Source organism: Haemaphysalis longicornis, unplaced genomic scaffold, assembly GCF_048455015.1.
Source record: "Haemaphysalis longicornis isolate Haplotype H1 unplaced genomic scaffold, Haemaphysalis longicornis Haplotype H1 scaffold_3, whole genome shotgun sequence".
Taxonomy (NCBI): Eukaryota; Metazoa; Arthropoda; class Arachnida; order Ixodida; family Ixodidae; genus Haemaphysalis; species Haemaphysalis longicornis.
The window spans coordinates 220,819,730-220,842,241 of NW_027526335.1; the positions used below are offsets into that span (position 1 = coordinate 220,819,730).

Consider the following 22,512-nt stretch of genomic DNA (forward strand, 5'->3'; position numbering starts at 1 on the left):
GAAGTGTCTGCATGTGCGGAGTATACGCCTCGAGCGCGGCCTGTAGGGGCGCCACTGAAATCCCCCTAGCGGCCCGTTTCGAAAGCAGGCGCGGGAGTCCGCGCCCCGCTCCCCAGTGCCACCGCTGCTTTTGCGGCACGTTCACGACTGAGATTTACCGTTTGTGGGCGTTTGAAATTCATGTTTGTGTGGAGCAGTCACTCTGTTCGCAAATGGGGTGTGTTTACGAGAGTGTAAATGTTTCCGACGCGATCTTAGTGTGGTATTTTCCGTCTGTATAGGCGCCAGGTGTGTGTCACAGGCCAGCGTCGCGGAACCGGCGTATGATGGAGCCGATTGTAGTTACACTGACCTGAATTTGCTAGCCGTGTCTCCGTAACCACCGGTTCCTCAGATGTTCATGCTACGGCTATACACTACGATTTAAATCGGTTTTGTGCGATTACGTAATCAGCGGAGCACTCATACCTGACAGCACACCAGTTACGTTTGCCAATATTATACCTCAGATATTGATTACCACCAGTTACAAGCCAGTCTGTGTTAATTTCGGGAATATTCAACAAAAGTACGATGGACAATACATAATTACACTCGGGGATCAGCACACGACAGAGTCATCTTGTCGTGAGGGGCGCGCCCGCAGACCTTCATTTGCTACATATATCATCTGCGAACAGCGCGGAGACGGGCTTACAATATAATCCGCTTCCGCGACTAAATGCTTCTTCGAACTATCGTCATATGGCACATGGAGCCTGCAGAATAAACCAGAAACTGAAATCAGAGGGCCTTATCACATACCACACTCTTCCAACGACACATTTCATCGCTTGTTGAACAGCCTACCCTGTATACTTCCAAAAATGCGTCCGCCGTACGATCAGCTCTTCGTTGAAGTAAAAAAACAAAAGGAAAGTGAACGCGAGATTTATGTGTGGGATTACTAAAACGTTCATTGCTTGATTCCGCTCCGCATTTGTACACATTGTCCCCCTCCCCGCCCCCCCCCTCCTCCCCCCCCTGATTTCTCGCGAAATAGCAGTGCATTTCGCGTATAGTTGGTCTAGTGAAACCTACCTGGCTTAAGTTTAGACGAACGTCTTTAGCATGCCAGAAGCTGCACTGTTTTTCTTTTTTCATTTCCGTTAGAGCTATTATGTTTTTAAATTCCGCATTGGCACAGCATTTATTTTTCTGTGGTTTCATTTCCTTGGTTCTTGCTATATGGCGTGTGTGGGCACATATTTAACGACGCACAGGCTTGGAATCTACTTGAAATTTTCGCATGGTTTATATTCTTATAAAAGGCATAAGTTATTGTCCGGGATTGGGTAATCACATCCCCGAAACATATTTTTCTGCGGCGTATATATGCGAAACGAAGCCACATTCGTTGTCCACGCTGCAAAATGAAGCCAACCTCTCATTGTGCCAGTATCAGGTCTAAACGAGGCGTCAGTAGAATTCATTTGTGCCTGATGTTTTGGAGGTGACATAGGTGATATGTTGCTGCCGTCGCCGACGCCCGGAAGAGCGGCGACGAAGCGCGCACAACAGCGTCCCCGGGTAGCTGTTGCAGGCGATCGCGTACTCTACGAAAACGCCGCTCCTTTTTAAGTGACCTAAACGTACTCTTTGCCTATAGACGTCACCATAACAAGTTTTTTTAGGGCGCGGAAAGGCGAAAAGAAGCGAAATGGAACCAAAACACTGCATGAGCCCCTATCAGTCACGCAGCGCAAATCCCGTCAACGCCGCGGAGAAGCGGCGGCAGGCGGCGCAGCGATCGCGAAGCTCGAGGCGTATATTAGCTGCACAAATTTCCTGCGTCCCTTGAGTGCCACCGCGATTGGGTCATTATGCTGAGTCTGAAATACTTCGAACCTAGCAAATTTGCGAGAGTAAGTACGGTCGTACGCTGCTTTTGGAAGCGCTGTTTATTCACCCTCATGCTCAATCCCTATTGCATGTTTTCGTACTCTGGAGATATTCTCTCTTCAATTAATCGACTGCAAGCCGACAAAAATTAACCCGAAACATATGGTGCAGCTCGGCTACGCGAGAAAGGCCAGCCGAAAGCGAAATAGGAGCGTCGCGGTGGCGGAGCACGCCGGGTCGTGTCGGTAAATCGTCGTTTCCAGCTCCCACCCACCACTGAAACACTAAAGTTCTTTTGAGCAAGCAAGCGGCCGTGAAATCTTGGTGTCCATAATACATTGCCTTTTATTGGTAACAAGAAATGGTGTTATGCTGCAGTAAGGTTCTTAGGTTGAGCAGTTTGCCGTGGGTCGTGAAGGGCCGTTCTGCGCCAGCGCGAGGAGCATTGGATTGGCTTGGATCGGGTCGCATCGGATTGGCTTGAATTGAATTGGATTGGATTGGCTTGGATTAGAAAAAATGGATTGTGTTGGATCGAAATCCAACCCAATTAAAGTACGGGTGCGTAGAGAATTGGGTCTGCACATTGGCTGGTCTGCGCATTCCAGAGGAGTGACGTCATAGCCGCGGCAGACGCACTGGCGCCGGTGCATGCCTAGCTGTGCGCCTCCGTTGCGCAGTAGCTAAGTCTGACGCTGCGCAGGAGCCACTTCAAAGCCGTTTCGTGTGGCTCCTCGAGAGCCGTGCTGCGCATGCCCAAGGAGCAGTGACTGGACTGGACTGGATGGGATTGGATTCGATTGGATATGACCGGACTGGACTGGACTAGATTGGATTGAATTGAATTGGATTGGAAATCGTTTTAGCAGCAGTAAGCATAATCAGCTAATCCTAGACGACCAGGAAACCTAAGAATAACCAGCTGAACCTTAGCTCACGCTACGTATACCCTGGCATACCCGAGCTAAGCCACTGCTGATTTTTTCTTGGCAGTTTGCTCTTGTTTTTTCGCCCCAAACGCTGTTTGGTGGCATTTATAGGATTTATAGCGTCCCGTTTTACCAACACGCACCAAGCGAGGCCGTTTTGTTTTATATTTTTTTGTGTTCAAGGAAATATTTGTGTGGTGTGGATGTCACTCGTGCATACGCATAGCGGGGTGTCTGTTTTCGTGTGCGGCAGTAAGCGGCCTGCTGCAACATCTAAAAATAGTTCGTGAGCGCGAATGGATCGAACATTAGCGTTGCAAATTACTCTATTATGGTTATTCCGTTCTTGCATTCGCATGATTGAGTTCTGTTCATGCCATGGCTGCGCAGAAGGCTTGGGCATGGTTTGCGGCAATATTGAACGCGTCACTCGCAAATGTCGTGGTTCGAGCGCTGCGCTGACTTTCTAACGTTCGCGTCTCTTGAGTTGTTTGTGTAGCATGCCGCGCGCGTCCCGAGGGGCGCCGACGAACAGAGCCCGCGCCGGTCAGAACAAGAGCAGAACGTCGTTTTATTGTCAAATCTAGGCTCGCTTCAATTATAGTTGCTGCACATTGGAACCATTTCCACCGATATGTAAATCCGGTCCAGTCGGGCGTGGCTAGCGCCTTGAAAGTGCGTGTATTGCACGCTTCTTGCGCCCTCCAAACATACGGCAACATCCTCAAGGCCGAATTCCACAATGTGCTCAGACAACAAATCAGTGCTGACGTCCTTGAACGGCCTTTTGCTTGTCTTGTCACGTGCGGTTAACACACAATTAAAATCCCCTAATAGTATTATTTGCCTATCAGTGGTGAGGTGCTGCCTGATACTATTGAAAAAGTCAGCACGCTCATCCCCAGAATTGGGGGCATAAATGCACAAAACGCGCCATTCGACACTGCGTAAAGAGTAATCACACACCACTAATCGCCCCGACAAACACGACGAAACAGTTTGGACAGCTAAGCTAGGTAGCTTTCGCACAAAAAGCACGCAACCCGCTGAAGTGCCGACTGCGTGACTAACACACGCGAAGTACCTCGACGTGAAACGCCGCACCATGCTCTCAGTCTCTGCCTCCCCCTGCACCTTGGTTTCCTGAACCGCTAACACGTCAACGTCATGTTCGGTTAACAGTCGGTACACTTGGCTCTGTTTTCTTTTCCCAGCCAATCCCCTGACGTTGAGAGTAGCTACGGTCAGTGCGAGATCGTAAGGCAGTGTCTTTTAATTAGAGGCTGAGAGCATGGCGCTTACCTTTCGCGTCTCGAGCTGGCTAGGCGCTCCCACCCGCCGCTGCGCTGTCCCCTGCGTTGCGCTGTTGGGGGGGCGTTTCCGGGGGTTTCCTGTCGGGCGGGATGGTAGGCTTGGGTCTGAACGACGGCCGCCGTATCTGCGTTGTTTTCGCCGGCGGCTCCTCGCTGTTCTTGTTACCCACGTTGTCGTTCCCGTCTGCTGCGTCGACGCGGGAACGCTTGACCGTCCCCGCCGAAGTCGCTGCTCCGTCGGTGTCCATCTTCTCCGGGTGTTGCCCCACCAGTGCACCGGGGGGCTCGGGTGCCAAGCACTTTTCGTCGCTTTTACCCAAGTCCTCCTGTGGTGCTGCCGTCGTTGCTGGGGTGGCCTCGGGGGTTTTAACTTCATGGGTGAGGCAGTCTTCCCTTGGGGTCACGGTGGTAGTTTCGGAGGGCTCGCCCCCACCTGCGCCTTCAGCTGCTTCCTCGGCCTCGACGACATCCATAAGGTGCTCGGAAGTAGCCTCGTTGTCAACGGGTCCCGTCACTGACGCATACGAGGGCACACACTGTGTATCGACGTGACCAAAACGCCGGCACTTGGAACAACGGGGCACCCTGCACTCCCGCCGCACATGGCCCTGGCCTTTCCAGCGAAGGCACTGCATGGGACGTCCCGGCGCCACAACGAGGGCGAGCTCGCAAGCAACCTTTATCTGGTGCGGCAGGTCGTCAATCTTGAGGCCTCTTTTTAACTTCAGTAGCACCGTCCTTGTGGTGGAACCCTTGTCGGTGACGCCCTGGACGCGCCACCGCTCCCGGTTCACCTCGGTCACTTTCCCGTACGACGCAAGGGCAGCCCGGATGTCGTCGTCGGCGACGCCGTGAAGCAGCCAGTGCAGCTTCAGTCTGACCTGTTGATCTTGCGGGTCGATGACGACGCACCACCGGGCCTTTACTTGAAGCTCCGTGACCGCGAGCATCTTCTTCGTTGCTTCAGGGCTGTTGAACGTTACTGCCCACACGTGGTTTATCTGGTACGCCCCCAAGGCGACAACCTCGGGGAGGAGACCAGTCCGTGCGAGCGCATCCCGAAAATCTTCGACCTTAAACGCTCTGGCCTTCACGTCGCCGTGCAAAAACAACGTGTTTAAAACAATGCGTCCAGTAGGCAGTTGGGGCAGTATAATCTGGTACTCCTCGTTATCGCTTCCCGTTGGCCTGTTTCCGCGGCTCGGCTGAGCCGCTATCGCCGCTCCGCTGGAGCTCATGATTCGCACGTCCGTCCGCGAGCGTGGCCGGAAGTAGAATGACTATACTAACGAGGAGAGTTGATTTGGAGAAGCTTAGACATCGCCTAACTCTACTATTACTCACGGGAAAAAGAAAAAGAGAACACTCCCCGTCGGGGAATCGAACCCCGGTCTCCCGCGTGACAGGCGGGGATACTGGCCACTATACTAACGAGGAGAGATGGTTTGGAGAAGCTTAGACATCGGCAAACTCCACTATTACTCACCGGAAAAAGAAAAAGAAAACACTCCCCGTCGGGGAATCGAACCCCGGTGTCCCGCGTGACAGGCGGGGATACTGGCCACTATACTAACGAGGAGAGATGGTTTGGAGAAGCTTAGACATCGGCAAACTCCACTATTACTCACCGGAAAAAGAAAAAGAAAACACTCCCCGTCGGGGAGTCGAACCCCGGTCTCCCGCGTGACAGGCGGGGATACTGGCCACTATACTAACGACGAGAGATGATTTGGAGAAGCTTAGACATCGCCAAACTCCACTATTACTCACCGGAAAAAGAAAAAGAAAACACTCCCCGTCGGGGAATCGAACAGCGGTCTCCCGCGTGACAGGCGGGGATACTGGCCACTATAGTAACGAGGAGAGTTGATTTGGAGAAGCTTAGACATCGCCAAACTCTACTATTACTCACGGGAAAAAGAAAAACACTGCCCGTCGGGGAATCGAACCCCGGTCTCCCACGTGACAGGCGGGGATACTGGCCACTATACTAACGAGGAGAGATGATTTGGGGAAGTTTAGACATCGCCAAACTCTACTATTACTCAGTGGAAAAAAGAAAAAGAAAACACTCCCCGTCGGGGAATCGAACCCCGGTCTTCCGCCTGACAGGCGGGGATACTGGCCACTATACTAACGATGAGAGATGATTCGGAGAAGTTTAGACATCGCCAAACTCTACTATTACTCACCGGAAAAAGAAAAAGAAAACACTCCCCGTCGGGGAATCGAACCCCGGTCTCCCGCGTGACAGGCGGGGATACTGGCCACTATACTAACGAGGAGAGATGGTTTGCAGAAGCTTAGACATCGCCAAACTCCACTATTACTCACCGGAAAAAGAAAAAGAAAACACTCCCCGTCGGGGAATCGAACCCCGGTCTCCCGCGTGACAGGCGGGGATACTGGCCACTATACTAACGAGGAGAGATGGTTTGGAGAAGCTTAGACATCGCCAAACTCCACTATTCCTCACCGGAAAGAGAAAAAGAAAACACTCCCCGTCGGGGAATCGAACCCCGGTCTCCCGCGTGACAGGCGGGGATACTGGCCACTATACTAACGAGGAGAGATAATTTGGAGAAGCTTAGACTTCGCCAAACTGTACTATTACTCACCGGAAAAAGAAAAAGAAAACACTCCCCGTCGGGGAATCGAACCCCGGTCTCCCGCGTGACAGGCGGGGATACTGGCCACTATACTAACGAGGAGAGATGGTTTGGAGAAGCTTAGACATCGCCAAACTCCACGATTACTCACCGGAAAAAGCAAAAGAAAACACTCCCCGTCGGGGAATCGAACAGCGGTCTCCCGCGTGACATCGAGAAGTGCATCCGCTCGACGGATGAGGGCGACCAACTCTACGCGATCCAGCGGCTCGAGGAAGCCCTCGGCCGGCAGAAGCGAACGGGAGACCCTCCTGCTGGGGGAGCGCTCCCTAGTAGCCGAAGCCAAGGCCTGGGTACCCCTTGAGGCCCAGGGTAGGCGGGGGCGGTGAAGCCCTGCGTGGTGAATCCCGCCCCCCTCGCAGGATTTATTAGTAAAGGTCATTTTCTCTCTTTCTCTCTCCCGCGTGACAGGCGGGGATACTGGCCACTATACTAACGAGGAGAGATGGTTTGGAGAAGCTTAGACATCGGCAAACTCCACTATTACTCACCGGAAAAAGAAAAAGAAAACACTCCCCGTCGGGGAATCGAACCCCGGTCTCCCGCGTGACAGGCGGGGATACTGGCCACTATACTAACGAGGAGAGATGATTTGGAGAAGCTTAGACATCGCCAAACTCCACTATTACTCACCGGAAAAAGAAAAAGAAAACACTCCCCGTCGGGGAATCGAACCCCAGTCTCCCGCGTGACAGGCGGGGATACTGGCCACTATACTAACGAGGAGAGATGATTTGGAGAAGCTTAGACATCGCCAAACTCTACTATTACTCAGTGGAAAAAAGAAAAAGAAAACACTCCCCGTCGGGGAATCGAACCCCGGTCTTCCGCCTGACAGGCGGGGATACTGGCCACTATACTAACGATGAGAGATGATTCGGAGAAGCTTAGACATCGCCAAACTCTACTATTACTCACCGGAAAAAGAAAAAGAAATAACTCCCCGTCGGGGAATCGAACCCCGGTCTCCCGCGTGACAGGCGGGGATACTGGCCACTATACTAACGAGGAGAGATGGTTTGGAGAAGCTTAGACATCGGCAAACTCCACTATTACTCACCGGAAAAAGAAAAAGAAAACACTCCCCGTCGGGAAATCGAACCCCGGTCTCCCGCGTGACAGGCGGGGATACTGGCCACTATACTAACGAGGAGAGATGGTTTGGAGAAGCTTAGACATCGCCAAACTCCACTATTACTCACCGGAAAAAGAAAAAGAAAACACTCCCCGTCGGGGAATCGAACCCCGGTCTCCCGCGTGACAGGCGGGGATACTGGCCACTATACTAACGAGGAGAGATGCTTTCGAGAAGCTTAGACATCGGCAAACTCCACTATTACTCACCGGAAAAAGAAAAAGAAAACACTCCCCGTCGGGGAATCGAACCCCGGTCTCCCGCGTGACAGGCGGGGATACTGGCCACTATACTAACGAGGAGAGATGGTTTGGAGAAGCTTAGACATCGGCAAACTCCACTATTACTCACCGGAAAAAGAAAACACTCCCCGTCGGGGAATCGAACCCCGGTCTCCCGCGTGACAGGCGGGGATACTGGCCACTATACTAACGAGGAGAGATGATTTGGAGAAGCTTAGACATCGCCAAACTCCACTATTACTCACCGGAAAAAGAAAAAGAAAACACTCCCCGTCGGGGAATCGAACCCCGGTCTCCCGCGTGACAGGCGGGGATACTGGCCACTATACTAACGAGGAGAGATGATTTGGAGAAGCTTAGACATCGCCAAACTCTACTATTACTCAGTGGAAAAAAGAAAAAGAAAACACTCCCCGTCGGGGAATCGAACCCCGGTCTTCCGCCTGACAGGCGGGGATACTGGCCACTATACTAACGATGAGAGATGATTCGGAGAAGCTTAGACATCGCCAAACTCTACTATTACTCACCGGAAAAAGAAAAAGAAATAACTCCCCGTCGGGGAATCGAACCCCGGTCTCCCGCGTGACAGGCGGGGATACTGGCCACTATACTAACGAGGATTTTTTTTTTCTTTATTGCCTGGTTTTGACAACACACAAAACATTACAGATCATCACAATAAAACACTCAACTCAGGAAAAATGGGGCTGCCAGCGAATAACGGGCTGGCGTTGTCATTAAAAAAGCCTGATCTTTGTCAGCTGCTCCATTTCTGGCAGCCATACCGGGAATAACTCCCGAGACTTAATAATTTCGACAAAGCGACCAACACTCTCTTTGAAATACTGTAGTGCAAAACGGGCATCGACATCATTATACAGTCTTGCTGTGCGCGAGCGCCATATGCTATGGAGGCCCAGTACCATTACTAAATCATAAGGCACTCCAGCCTCATTGTCCACTGCAAGAAATCGTATACCGTGAGGGTTTAACGGAAAGTCTTTTCGTAATGTCCTTTGTAGAACATCCCATAAATACACCCCCTCACAACAATGCAAAAACACGTGGTCGATTGTCTCTGGTAATTTACATCTAAAACAGTCTGTCCCCCATGGTACAAATAGCCCCCTCTGTTCCATAAATGTTCTTACTAATAATGTACCTGTATGCAGCCTAAAGAAAAAAGACTTGACCCCTGGCTGAATTTGCATCTTTTTCACCCTCTTAAGAACGTCCTTGCCTGGGCCTCCAGAGTACATAGCTCTGTACATTGGCACAGGGAACACAGTATCCACAATATCGTTATACAGGTCTTTCCTTTTTACCGTACTTAAGTATTCTTTTGAAAACCGCGCGTTCAAAAAATTTACACTTCCAACGACTTCTTTGAAAAAACCAAAAATGCCTCCATGCATATGCCCAGTGGTTACAACAAAGTCAGGCAGAAGCCTGCCCAACCTTACCTGACATACTGTCCTCAGAAAGGGGTCCCTTACATCCCTTACAAACAGAAATCTATTTACAAGCTGTCGCACAAATAAGTGCGCCAATCCCAGACCCCCATCTTTGATTTGCCTGAACAGGTTGGTGCGGCTGCACCTCTCCCAATTCGAGGCCCACACGAAAACAGCAAGGACCCGATGCAACTTTTGCACATTTGTACGCGAACAGTGCAGCACTTGCATCACGTACCACAGTTTACTAACGAAAAACAGGTTGCACACTGTTGCCCTAGCAAAGGTTGACAAACACGCCCCCCTCCACTTGTCTGCCTTTGCTCGAGTCTCCTGTGCTAGTTCGTGCCAATACGGCTCACTATCTTTATAAAACTGTAGCGGGGCTCCCAGGTACTTTACGGGTGTTGTTACCCAGCTTACGTTGGCGAAAGTGTCAGGGGTTGATTGCCACTCTCCATGCCAGAACCCCAGGCACTTTCCCCAATTTACAAGGCTCCCTGTCATTGTACTAAACTGTTTTGTTATCTCAACTACTTTACTGATACTGTCTTTGTTCTCACAGAATACCGCAATGTCGTCTGCATAAGCCAATACTTTTACCTCGGCCGCATGCACTCGGAACCCTCGAATTTCGACGTCTGTGAGGATACGTAAACACAATGTTTCAATATAAATGCAGAACAAAAGTGGACTGAGGGGGCAGCCCTGGCGTACAGAGCGTTGCACGTTAATTGGCGCTCCCAATGCTTTGTTCACAACTAACCGCGTGGTGCAATTCCGGTACGCCAATGCTACCCCCTCTTTGATAACAGAACCGACGTTGATATAGTCCAAAATAGAGAACAATACTTCGTGTGATACACAATCAAAGGCCTTTTCAAGGTCTAGCTGAAGCACAGCGACTCCTACATGCATGGCATCGGAACACTCAAGCACACACCTTGCCTTATGTATATTGGTGCAAATGGACCTTCCCCGTATGCCACAAGTCTGATGAGGACCGACTATTTTATGTATCACTCCCTGGAGCCTACTTGCTAGTATCTTCATAAATATTTTATAGTCCACGTTCGTAAGTGAAATGGGCCTATAAGATGTAACCTGCTTAAGTTTTCCAACATCTTCTGTTTTATGAATTAACACCGTGTGAGCAGTTCCGTAAGAAGGTGGCAGTGATTTCAACTTAAACGATTCATTAAAAACAACAGCTAATACTGGTGATAGTTCACTCTTAAATTCTTTGTAAAACGCCGCAGTCAAACCATCAGGGCCTGGCGATTTGCCTGGGTTTAAATTGTCAATGGCGTCTTCAACTTCCTTCAATGCTATTGGTTGTTGTAGCCACTCCTTCGTTTCATCGTCAAGCTTAGGCATGTTGCTGAGGAATTCTTTCTTGAAGCTTTCAACATCGGCAGAGCGAAAGGCAAAAAGCGACTGATAGTGCTCAAAAAAGGCACGCTGGATGTGCTTGCTATCCCCTGAAGTTTCGCCGTTCCATTCAATCTCGGTTATATGATTACGACGAGCATGCGCTTTCTCGAGCCCCAAGGCCCGCTTTGTAGGTCTTTCCCCCGCTATCGCCTGGACCGCTCTTGCTCGTACAAGCGCTCCGTGATAGCGCTCTTCGTCGATTATTTCTAGCTTTTGTTTTGTTTGCCTGATATCGTCTTTGTACACGCCCGGCTGTTTGCCCTCTTGCTCTGTCAGTGTTTTTAGCAATTCTCGGAGCAACGTTTCCTTTTCATTTTGTTCGAATCTTATGCAGCTGGCCCGTTCGATCGCTTTAATTTTTGACGCTTCTTTTGTTAGTTCCCACATTTCCAAGATATTATTTTGGCTGGCCTGTTCGATTTTGCTAATTTGGTCCTTTACTATGTTGCTGAAATTTTCGTCTTTTAAGATCTTTTCATTTAACTTCCATAATTCCCATATAAAATTGTTCCGCCGTTTTTTGTGCCCTATTTTGCACGCGACCAGACAATGATCGCTGAAAGACAATGGCAAAACACTGTAATTGCTGCACATTGCGACCGTTTCCAAGTATACGTAAATCCGGTCCAGTCGGGCGTGGCTAGCGCCTTGAAAGTGCGTGTATTGCACACTTCTTGCGCCCTCCAAACATTCGGCAACATCCTCCAGACCGAATTCCACAATATGCTCAGACAACAAATCAGTGCTGACGTCCTTGAACGGCCTTTTACTTGTCTTGTCGCGTGCCGTTAACACGCAATTGAAATCCCCTAATAGTATTATTTGCCGATCAGTGGTAAGGTGCTGCCTAATACTAACAAAAAAGTCGGCCCGTTCGTCCCCAGAATTGGGGGCATAAATGCACAAAACGCGCCACTCGACACTGCGAAAGGAGTAATCGCACACCACTAATCGGCCTGACAAGCAGGACGTCACGGTTTGGACAGCTAAGCCCGGTAGCTTTCGCACAAAAAGCACCCAACCCGCCGAAGTGCCGACTGCGTGACTAACACACGCGAAGTACCTCGACGTGAAACGCCGCATCATGCTCTCAGTCTCTGCCTCCCCCTGCACCTTCGTTTCCTGAACCGCCAACACATCAACGTCATGCTCGGTTAACAGCCGGTACACTTGGCTCTGTTTTCTTTTCCCAGCCAATCCCCTGACGTTGAGTGTAGCTACGTTAAGGGCGAGGTCGTCAGACAGTTTCGTTCAATGAGAGGCGGAGAGCATGGCGCTTACCTTTCGCGTCTTGAGCTGGCTACGCGCTACCGCCCGCTGCTGCGCTGTCCCTTGCGTTGAGCTGTTGGGGGGGCGTTTCCGGGGGTTTCCTTTCGGGCGGTATGGTGGGCTTGGGTCTGAACGACGGGCGCCGTATCTGCGTTGTTTTCGCCGGCGGCTCCTCGCTGTTCTTCTTACCCACGTTGTCGTTCTCGTCAGCAGCGTCAACGTGGGGGCGTTTGGCTGACCCTGCCGAAGCCGCTGCTCCGTCGGTGTCCATCTTCGCTGGGTGTTGCCCCACCAGTGCAGCGGGGGCTCGGGTGTCGAGCACTTTTGGTCACGTTCACCCAAGACCTCCTCTGGTGGTGCCGTTGTTGCTGGGGTGGCCTCGGGGGTTTTCACTTCCTGGGTGAGGCAGGCTTCCCTTGGGGTCACGGTGGTATTTTCGGAGGGCTCGCCACCACCAGCGCCTTCGGCTGCTTCCTCTGCCTCGATGGCGTCCATAAGGTGGTCGGTAGCACCCTCGCTGTCAGCGGGTCCCGTCACTGACGCGTACGAGGGCACGCACTGCGTCTCGACGTGACCAAAACGCCGACACTTGGAACAACGGGGCACCTTGCAGTCCCGCCGCACATGGCCCTGGCCGTTGCAGCGAAGGCACTGCATGGGGCGTCCCGGTGCCACGACGAGGGCGAGCTCCCCTGCAACCTTTATCTGGTGCGGCAGGTTGTCAATCTTGAGGCCTCTTTTCAACTTCAGCAGCACCGTCCTTGTCGTGGAACCCTTGTCGGTGACGCCCTGGACGCGCCACCGCTCCCGGTTCACCTCGGTCACTTTGCCGTACGACGCAAAGGCAGCCCGGATGTCGTCGTCCGCGACGCCATGAAGCAGCCAGTGCAGCTTCAGTCTGACCTGTTGATCTTGCGGGTCGATGACGACGCAGCGCCGGCCCTTTACTTGAAGTTCCGTGACCGCGAGCATCTTCTTCGTTGCTTCGGCGCTGCTGAACGTTACTGCCCACACATGGTTTATCTGGTATGCCCCCAAGGCGACAACCTCGGGGAGCAGACCAGTCCGTGCGAGCGCATCCCGAAAATCTTCGACCTTAAAAGGTCTGGCCTTCACGTCGCCGTGCAAAAACACCGTGTTTAAAACGATGCGTCCGGTGGGCAGTTGCGGCAGAATAATCTGGTACTCCTCGTTATCGCTTCCCGTTGGCCTGTTTCCGCGGCTCGGCTGAGCCGCTATCGCCGCTCCGCTGGAGCTCATGATTCTGCGTCCGCACGCTTCGGTGGCCGGAAGTAGAATGACTATACTAACGATCATCTCACTATACTAACGAGGAGAGATGATTTGGAGAAGCTTAGACATCGCCAAACTCTACTATTACTCAGTGGAAAAACGAAAAAGAAAACACTCACCGTCGGGGAATCGAACCCCGGTCTTCCGCCTGACAGGCGGGGATACTGGCCACTATACTAACGATGAGAGATGATTCGGAGAAGCTTAGACATCGCCAAACTCTACTATTACTCACCGGAAAAAGAAAAAGAAATAACTCCCCGTCGGGGAATCGAACCCCGGTCTCCCGCGTGACAGGCCGGGATACTGGCCACTATACTAACGAGGAGAGATGGTTTGGAGAAGCTTAGACATCACCAAACTCCACTATTACTCACCGGAAAAAGAAAAAGAAAACACTCCCCGTCGGGGAATCGAACCCCGGTCTCCCGCGTGACAGGCGGGGATACTGGCCACTATACTAACGAGGAGAGATGATTTGGAGAAGCTTAGACATCGCCAAACTCCACTATTACTCACCGGAAAAAGCAAAAGAAAACACTCCCCGTCGGGGAATCGAACAGCGGTCTCCCGCGTGACAGGCGGGGATACTGGCCACTATACTAACGAGGAGAGTTGATTTGGAGAAGCTTAGACATCGCCAAACTCTACTATTACTCACGGGAAAAAGAAAAAGAAAACACTCCCCGTCGGGGAATCGAACCCCGGTCTCCCGCGTGACAGGCGGGGATACTGGCCACTATACTAACGAGGAGAGATGGTTCGGAGAAGCTTGGACATCGCCAAACTCTACTATTACTCACTGGAAAAAAAGTCAAAACATCCCCCTCGCGAGGGGCACGATCAAATGCAGAGCATTTCCGCGGGGGGCGTGCCTGCAAGTCTTATGGATTACGTATTGGTTGTTGTTGTTGTAATTGTTGTCTTCCAGCGTAGACATTGTCGATGAAGTCGATGGTGAAACGTGAAACGTGCCGTGAACCCCCTGCCGCGGCTATTACGCAACGTGGAGAGGCTACGACGCAACGTGGCGCGGCTATGACGCAACACAATCCAACACAATCCACTTTAATCCAACCCAATCCAAATCCAATCCAAGCCAATCCAATCCAATGCCCTTCGCGAGAGAGTGTTATAGCGCCGAAATCGCGCCACCACATGAACGCGAACCGAACGCGGCGAGAGAGGGTGTTGCGAGCGGAGAGAAGGCGAGGAGGACGCGGGGGAGAGGGCGCACCTGTGGCCGACGGTTGAATGAGTCAAGGATATAAGGCGCGTGCGTAACCTTCCATTCTGTGTCGGCTCCGTGGAGCAGTCGGTAAAGTGCCGTGTACCTTGCGTTCCGCCCGCAGAGTCGTGGGATCGAAACCTGGCGCCGGAAGGTATTATCTCTTTATGTAGTGTAGGGTGCGGACTACGTAGTGATGCGGACTACGGACGCCAACGCGGGTGACATCGTGAGTTACTAAAATGCTCTGCATTTAAAAGAAAACACTCCCCGTCGGGGAATCGAACCCCAGTCTTCCGCGTGACAGGCGGGGATAGTGGCCACTATACTAACGAGGAGAGATGATTTGCAGAAGCTTAGACATCGCCAAACTCTACTATTACTCACAGGAAAAAAGAAAAAGAAAACACTCCCCGTCGGGGAATCGAACCCCGGTCTCCCGCGTGACAGGCGGGGACACTGGCCACTATACTAACGAGGAGAGATGATTTGGAGAAGCTTAGACGTCTCCAAACTCTACTATTACTCACCGGAAAAAAAAAAGAAAACACTCCCCGTCGGGGAACCGAACCCCGCGCCCCCGCGTGACAGGCGGGGATACTGGCCACTATACTAACGAGGAGAGATGGTTTGGAGAAGCTTAGACATCGCCAAACTCTACTATTACTCACTGGAAAAAGAAAAAGAAAACACTCCCCGTCCGGGAGTCGAACCCCGGTCTCCCGCGTGACAGGCGGGGATACTGGCCACTACACAAACGAGGAGAGATGATTTGGAGAAGCTTAGACATCGCCAAACTCTACTATTACTCACCGGAAAAAGAAAAAGAAATAACTCCCCGTCGGGGAATCGAACCCCGGTCTCCCGCGTGACAGGCGGGGAAACTGGCCACTATACTAACGAGGAGAGATGGTTTGGAGAAGCTTAGACATCGCCAAACTCCACTAATACTCACCGGAAAAAGAAAAAGAAAACACTCCCCGTCGGGGAATCGAACCCCGGTCTCCCGCGTGACAGGCGGTGATACTGGCCACTATACTAACTTTTTTTTTCTTTATTGCCACACTCTGACAGAGAACAAGCACACAAAGCAAGGAAAACAGGTACACAAAGCTGTAACATACACTGATAAAACTGCTAACAGTCTTTTGCTAGCAGGAAATGGCTAAAACTGCTTAAGGTTTGTCAGCGACTCCATTACTGGAAGCCATTCCGGGGGGTCAGGCTGAGTCTTCCAAACCTCTACAATCAAACGAACAGTTTCTCCAAAGTATTCCTTGGAACGCTTAGCATCAACATCGTGGTGGCGCATAGCCAAGCGAGATTTCCAAATGCCGTGCAGAGCCAAAACCATCACCACATCATACGGCAACCCGCCGTCATTCTCGATGGGTATAAACCTGATTCCGTAGGCGTCTAGAGGGAAATCTTTCTTCAAAGTCCTCTGAAGCACATCCCAAAAGAAGACCCCATCCCAACATTCTAAAAACACGTGTTCTACTGTCTCCGGCTTTTTGCACGGATAACAGTCAACCCCCCACGGAACGTACAGTCCTTTCTCTTTTTGCCACGTTTTGACTGGTAGGACACCCGCGTGGAGCTTAAAAAATTCCCCCGCATTTCCCCGAGGGGGAGAATGTGAAAGTGCGAATGCACGGTTGTCGGCCCGCTTGCGGCGCTTGCGCTCGGCCCCCGCAGCCCACCGCCTCGCCGCCTTCTCTTCCATCTCTTCCATCGGGTTTGTAGTATCACGTGTACACCACGCAGTTATCAAGCCGCTATAACGCCGCTGAGTCGCCAACGCACGCCGCTGACGACGTAGTTTGAATGCGTTAAAGATATAAGGCGCGTCACTAACGCTGATATCACGTCGCGTCCGTGGCTTGGTCGGTAGAGCGTCGCGCTGCGGCCGCAAAGTCCGCGGATCGAAACCTGGCTCCGGATGCTGTTACTTTATAGAGGAGCACTGCGGACGCCGCCGCCGACGCCGGCGGTGGATGGTTTGGGGTCGCTTATAAAGTGCATTCGCACTTAAAAATAACGTTTTAACCCATGGCGGTACCGCCATAGATTTCACGCGTTTAAGCACATCCTGGCCTGGCCCTGCACGGTACATTGACCGGTACAGTGGAACTTTAAATACAGAGTCAACGAGATCATTATACAATTTTTTCCGCGTTATGCTACATAGGTATTCCATCGTGAAGCGGGCACGCAAAAACTGGGTCGCTTGAACAACTTCGCGGAAGTATCCCTCCATTGTCAAGACAGGGAAACGTGCTGACGCTATAACAAAATCGGGTAACACCACAGACAACTTCATTTGGCAAACAGTACGCAAAAAGGGGTCTTGTACATCCCGAAGGAAGAGAAAACGATTGACAACCTGTCGTAAAAACAAATGAGACAAGGAAAGGCCCCCGCTACGCACGCGCCTAAACAAGTTTGTTCGACTTGTTTTTTCCCACGTGGACTCCCAAATTAACACGGCGAAAACGCGGTGCAACGCCTGCACATGCGCACGCGAACAGTGTAACACCTGGAGCACGTACCATATTTTACTTATCAAGAACACATTGCAGACTGAGCCTCTTGCAAAAATGGAGATCCCAGTGCCTTGCCATTTTTCTGCTTTATCGCGCAATTCAGCTGTCTGTCTGCGCCAATAGGGATCACTGTCCTCGTAGTTTTCCAGAGGCACACCTGAGTATCTGGTTGGCGTCGTCTGCCAGCTTATGCTTTCGAACACCTCCGGGGCTTCTTCCCATTGGCCGTGCCAGAAACCTAAACATTTTTGCCAGTTCACACTGCTGGCACTGTATTTATAAAAGGCCTTTAGTGTCTTTACAGCTTCGCTTATGCTGCTTTTATCAATAAAGAAAAGTGCAATGTCGTCGGCATAGGCCAACACACGCACCTCACACGACTGTAGTCGAAAGCCGTTGATGGTTTTGCTTCCAATACCACTCAAACAAAACGCTTCTACATATACACAGAAAAGCTATGGGGACAATGGGCGACCCTGACGTACGCCACGTTGAACCTGCACTGCTTTGCTGAGCGACTTGTTCACAACGAGGCTAGTTGAACACCCACTATACGCCATGCGCACTCCTTGAAGAATAACAGCCCCTACATTTATATGCTCTAACATGGCTATAAGGAGCTCGTGTGATACCTGATCGAACGCCTTCTCCAGGTCTACCTGGAGCATTGCTAGAGAACCTTGTGTGCTGTCGCAACACTCAAGAACACTTCGAGCAGTATGAATGTTCGTTACTATCGACCGCCCCTTTATACCGCATGTTTGATGCGGTCCAACGATGTCCCTAATAACAGTCTGCAAACGACTCGCCAGAATTTTCATTAAAATCTTATAGTCTACATTAGTGAGACTGATTGGGCGATACCCAGATACAGCTCGGAGTTTGGCGTCATCATCAAACTTAGGAATAAAAACGGTGTGCGACTCATGAAAAGACGGTGGCAGCACACCATTCTGATACGCCTCAGCGTATAACGTACACAACACTGGACTTAGGCACTCTTTAAACTTTTTATAGAATGCAGCGCTTAGCCCATCGGGGCCAGGCGTCTTTCCCGGGCTCAACTCCTCTATAGCTTTTCTTACTTCATTCTCCGTTATGTCTGTTTCGAGCAGTGCTGACATCTCTTTGTTTAGGCATGGTAACAATCTCAAAAATTCATCCTTAAACGCCACGACATCAATAGCGTGACGTGCAAACAGCTTGTCGTAAAAGTTACAAAAACAGCGTTCTATGCTGGCTTGGTCCTTGTACAAGACGCCTTCGCTTTCTATTTCCGCTATCGCATTTCTGCGAGCGTACTTTTTCTCGGAGCATAAGGCTCTTTTGGTCGGCGCCTCTCCCAGCAGCATCTTTTCTGCTCTTGCGCGAACAAGCGCGCCATGATATTTGCCCTGATCTAAGACCTCGAGCTGTGCTTTAACATTCTTTATGTCATCTCTGCACGTCCCCGGCGATCTACATTCTGCTACAATAAGAGCGTCGAGATTACTTCGTAGCGTGGCTTCTTTCTTTTTCTCGTCGCTCTTCATTGCAGAAGAACGTTCAAGGCCTTTTAGCTTAACTTCTTGTTTGAACAGCTCCCACTTCCGAATGAAGTTCGTCACGTCTGAGCTGCTAAACGAGGTCCGTGCGCATGCGTCAACGGCCTCGACGAATTTATCATCTTGCAGAAGTTTGTTGTTCATTTTCCACAAACCCCAGGAGAACGCGTTTCCGCGTTTAGCGGCCCTGCCTAGTGTTAACGACACCAGACAATGGTCGCTAAATGAAACAGGGGTCACTTCGTATTTGTCACATTCACGTACGAGTTCTACGGAAAGATACACCCTGTCGAGCCGCGCATGACTATTGCCCTGAAAGTGTGTATAGCGAACGGTGCCTGCATTGCTCATGCTATCACCTGCATCTTCCAGGGCGCAGCCGGCTACTATCTCATTCAGTACCACCGTACTGGCGTCTCTGAAATTGGTCGTGCTGCTTTTGTCACGCGCTGAGCAAACACAATTATAATCGCCCATTAAAATTAAGAGCCGTTCCGTCTCACACGATGGACGCATTTCTTCAAAGAAAGCCTTCCTTTCGGCTGTATTGGTGGGCCCGTAGACACACATTACACGCCATTCATTGGAACAATACTCCAAGTCGCACACAACATACCGCCCCGTTTCCGAGGCGGTGACAGTCTTTAGAGCGGCCCCTAAGCTTCTCCGAATTAGAAGTGCGCAACCCGCAGAAAACCCGACCGCATGCGACACGCACACATCATAGCGCGCAATAAAGGGCCGCACCATACGATCCGTCTGGTCCTCCCTCCCAACTTTGGTCTCTTGCAAGGCCACGATGTCCAAATCCTCATCTGTTACGAGTCAATACACCTGATTTTGACGTCTCCGATCCGAAAATCCCCTGACGTTAAGCGTGGCGATGCGCATTGGTTTGCTCAAGTAAACCATGTTTAGGAGGGAGCTAGACTTATCGCACAACACTTACATTCATGCAGCACGAAAAAGAACGACGCTTCGTCAACTGAAAACATGCCATACACGCTCCAAAATCCCGCACTTATAAAACATTCGTATGGCCTGCGGGATTCACGGCCGCTGCAATACACACTGCCACCCTCCCACCAGCCAAACCTAAAGCTCCAAGCATAAGCATCAGGAACACAATACCCCCTCCAAAAATACTGCCTTGACCCAACTACACTGTTGCGTTTAGTTCGTTGGCGATTCAAGACAACAGCGCAACAACAAACACTGAGGAACAGAATGGCGACTACCTTTCGTAGTGAAGTGCTGGCTAGGATGGCGGAGCCGGAGTTTTCGTTCGGTCTGGTGGGACGTTGGGCTTCGGCTTGAAGCTCGGACGTCTCACTGAAACTGCCTTCGCCGGGGGCTCCTCGCTGCTGGTGAGTCCGTCACCCTGCTCTGTGTCGTTGCTTTCGCGTTGTCTTTTTGCCACGGCCCCACTCAGGTCCATTTGCACGGCTTCGGCTGCTAGAGCCGCCACCTCCGTCGTCCCCTGACTTGCCGCTCCGGTTCCGTTGTCCTCGTTCGACGAGACGTGAGGGGGAGGCGTCTTCGGCTCGACCGGCTGGTCCTTTTCAGGAACACGCTGGCCAGCCTCGGCCTCGACCCGCCCCGCCGACGTCGACTCCTTCACCGCCTTGTCGGCTACTCCTGCAGCTGTCTCCTCCGCTTCTGCCTCGTCCATGAGGTTTTCGCGGAGGTCGTCCTCCCTCGCTGGACCGGTGACGCTGGCATAGGACTTAACGCAGGCGCTTGCATCATGCCCGAAGCGACGGCACGAAGAACACTTCGGAACCTTGCATTCTCGCCTGACATGCCCCTTGAGGTTGCAACGTAAGCACTGCGGGGCCCTTCCTGCGACGACGACGAGGGCCTTGTCATCCGCCACACGAAGTTCGTGCGGCAGGTCGTCGATGGTCACGCCCGCCTTCAACTTGAGGGTCACCGTACGAAGTGTAGAGCCCTTGTCTTGGATGCCTTCGACGCGCCACCGCTCCCTGCGCACCTCGCGACACGCCCGTAGGGCGCCAGCGCAGCGCGAACGGCGTCGTCCGGCACGTTGTGCAGCAGCCAGTGAAGCTTGAGGCGGGCTTCTTGATTAGACGGGTCGATAACAAGGCACCGACGATCCTTCACCTTGATATCAGCGAGCGCAGAAATTTTCTTTACATCCTCCGCCGACTTGAACGTCACTGCCCAAACGTAACTCATATGGTACGCCCCCAACGCCACGACGTCGGGGAGCAGTTCTAGACGAGCCAAAACGTCCCGAAAGTCCTCAACGCGGTAAGGCCGGGCACGCATGTCGGCATGAAGAAAAACCGTGTTTAAAACCGACTGACCTGAAGGAAACTGTGGCAAAAGTACTTGGTAATCATCAGCATCCTGGGCATATATCCTGTTACCGCGGGCCGAAAGGCCCGCTGAAGCCGCTCCTTGGGCAGAGCTCGACATTCTGCGACCGCACGCTAGCGCTACCGGAAGCAGAATCCCTGGCCACTATAGGCTCCGGACAGCGCCCAGAGGGCGACACGGAGCCCGCGACACCCAGCGCCCCCTTCGGCAGTATGCGCAACACTGGGTCGGTCCCCGCAAGCCGGTACGCTGCTGGCTCGTGGGCGCTCTTCTTTTTGCAGCGCGTATTAAGCATATTAGTCGCCCCTTTTTAGCTTAAAACGAAATAAGAGATTGTAAAGTAATCCTGCCACATAGTGCATGTGAATGGAGAAGGATTTATTCGGTTGAACTCGCGTATGAGAAGGCATATAAAGCCGCATAGGCGTGATTCTCAGAAGAGAAACGCTCGTACAGCCTGCCTGCGGGGCAAACCTTTCTCAAGCTCAGCATGTTTCGCTTCAAAAGAAAACGTAAGTTATATTGTTGGCTCCACAAAAGAGGAGGCTTTGTCTGCAAATATATCAGACGTTGCGCGATGTTTCCGCGCGGGGTATTCCATCCATGTGAGTGCACTTGCATGCGACTGCATAACTACTAACTGGACCACACGGGAGTTACATATAGGTCTTTGATCCGAATGTGATGCTCCATACATGTAACAGTATGAAATTCATGTTTGTTGGGGTATAGCGAAAGTGCGGACGTTAATAAGTGCCCGCTTCGCCGATAAACTTTTGGGCTTCCAGTTGTAGCCCAGTACGTTAGTTGCATATAAGTAAACACGCCCCCCAAAAAGAAACTCATCACGAGAAGGCTATCACAAGAAATTCCTTTGGGCAGGGATGGTATGGGGAGGGGTAAGCAGAAAATCGAATAGGCGTATGGGAATAAATTACGGAATATTCATATTCGGGTATTTTTTTTTTCTCTCCACGCCACCGGGTTTGGCAGGAGACCTCCGTTAGGAAGGAATAGTAGCGCTTTTATTACCGTCAACACTTTTGCAACAAAAGTCACGGGAGAAAAAATTTAGTTCCCTGAGTATACCCCTCACTGGTCCGGAGTGACAGCAATCACAACGGATGGGATAAATAAAGTTTGTCTTCCTCCTCCTCCTCCCCGAACGCGAAATTTTTTTTCCCGTGTACAAATTGTTCCAACTTTGATTGCGGCACGTCATAGCTCAA

The 22,512-nt window shown here is 51.4% G+C and overlaps 18 non-coding genes across 18 annotated transcripts; all 18 read right to left on the reverse strand.

Moving 5' to 3' along the window:
• Positions 1-5,488: 5,488 nt before the first annotated feature.
• Positions 5,489-5,560, reverse strand: Trnad-guc (transfer RNA aspartic acid (anticodon GUC)). Its single transcript has one exon. It is a non-coding gene; the product is annotated as a tRNA-Asp (tRNA).
• A 70-nt stretch (positions 5,561-5,630) lies between these two features.
• On the reverse strand, positions 5,631-5,702 carry Trnad-guc (transfer RNA aspartic acid (anticodon GUC)). Its single transcript has one exon. It is a non-coding gene; the product is annotated as a tRNA-Asp (tRNA).
• A 634-nt stretch (positions 5,703-6,336) lies between these two features.
• Positions 6,337-6,408, reverse strand: Trnad-guc (transfer RNA aspartic acid (anticodon GUC)). Its single transcript has one exon. It is a non-coding gene; the product is annotated as a tRNA-Asp (tRNA).
• Positions 6,409-6,478: 70 nt separating this feature from the next.
• Positions 6,479-6,550, reverse strand: Trnad-guc (transfer RNA aspartic acid (anticodon GUC)). The gene has a single exon. It is a non-coding gene; the product is annotated as a tRNA-Asp (tRNA).
• A 70-nt stretch (positions 6,551-6,620) lies between these two features.
• Positions 6,621-6,692, reverse strand: Trnad-guc (transfer RNA aspartic acid (anticodon GUC)). The gene has a single exon. It is a non-coding gene; the product is annotated as a tRNA-Asp (tRNA).
• A 70-nt stretch (positions 6,693-6,762) lies between these two features.
• Trnad-guc (transfer RNA aspartic acid (anticodon GUC)) lies at positions 6,763-6,834 on the reverse strand. The gene has a single exon. It is a non-coding gene; the product is annotated as a tRNA-Asp (tRNA).
• Positions 6,835-7,304: 470 nt separating this feature from the next.
• On the reverse strand, positions 7,305-7,376 carry Trnad-guc (transfer RNA aspartic acid (anticodon GUC)). Its single transcript has one exon. It is a non-coding gene; the product is annotated as a tRNA-Asp (tRNA).
• A 70-nt stretch (positions 7,377-7,446) lies between these two features.
• Positions 7,447-7,518, reverse strand: Trnad-guc (transfer RNA aspartic acid (anticodon GUC)). The gene has a single exon. It is a non-coding gene; the product is annotated as a tRNA-Asp (tRNA).
• Positions 7,519-7,731: 213 nt separating this feature from the next.
• Positions 7,732-7,803, reverse strand: Trnad-guc (transfer RNA aspartic acid (anticodon GUC)). The gene has a single exon. It is a non-coding gene; the product is annotated as a tRNA-Asp (tRNA).
• Positions 7,804-8,015: 212 nt separating this feature from the next.
• On the reverse strand, positions 8,016-8,087 carry Trnad-guc (transfer RNA aspartic acid (anticodon GUC)). Its single transcript has one exon. It is a non-coding gene; the product is annotated as a tRNA-Asp (tRNA).
• A 70-nt stretch (positions 8,088-8,157) lies between these two features.
• Positions 8,158-8,229, reverse strand: Trnad-guc (transfer RNA aspartic acid (anticodon GUC)). Its single transcript has one exon. It is a non-coding gene; the product is annotated as a tRNA-Asp (tRNA).
• Positions 8,230-8,293: 64 nt separating this feature from the next.
• Trnad-guc (transfer RNA aspartic acid (anticodon GUC)) lies at positions 8,294-8,365 on the reverse strand. The gene has a single exon. It is a non-coding gene; the product is annotated as a tRNA-Asp (tRNA).
• A 70-nt stretch (positions 8,366-8,435) lies between these two features.
• Positions 8,436-8,507, reverse strand: Trnad-guc (transfer RNA aspartic acid (anticodon GUC)). The gene has a single exon. It is a non-coding gene; the product is annotated as a tRNA-Asp (tRNA).
• Positions 8,508-8,720: 213 nt separating this feature from the next.
• On the reverse strand, positions 8,721-8,792 carry Trnad-guc (transfer RNA aspartic acid (anticodon GUC)). Its single transcript has one exon. It is a non-coding gene; the product is annotated as a tRNA-Asp (tRNA).
• Positions 8,793-13,878: 5,086 nt separating this feature from the next.
• Trnad-guc (transfer RNA aspartic acid (anticodon GUC)) lies at positions 13,879-13,950 on the reverse strand. The gene has a single exon. It is a non-coding gene; the product is annotated as a tRNA-Asp (tRNA).
• A 70-nt stretch (positions 13,951-14,020) lies between these two features.
• Trnad-guc (transfer RNA aspartic acid (anticodon GUC)) lies at positions 14,021-14,092 on the reverse strand. Its single transcript has one exon. It is a non-coding gene; the product is annotated as a tRNA-Asp (tRNA).
• Positions 14,093-14,304: 212 nt separating this feature from the next.
• On the reverse strand, positions 14,305-14,376 carry Trnad-guc (transfer RNA aspartic acid (anticodon GUC)). The gene has a single exon. It is a non-coding gene; the product is annotated as a tRNA-Asp (tRNA).
• An 883-nt stretch (positions 14,377-15,259) lies between these two features.
• Trnad-guc (transfer RNA aspartic acid (anticodon GUC)) lies at positions 15,260-15,331 on the reverse strand. The gene has a single exon. It is a non-coding gene; the product is annotated as a tRNA-Asp (tRNA).
• Between the last annotated feature and the right edge of the window lie 7,181 nt (positions 15,332-22,512).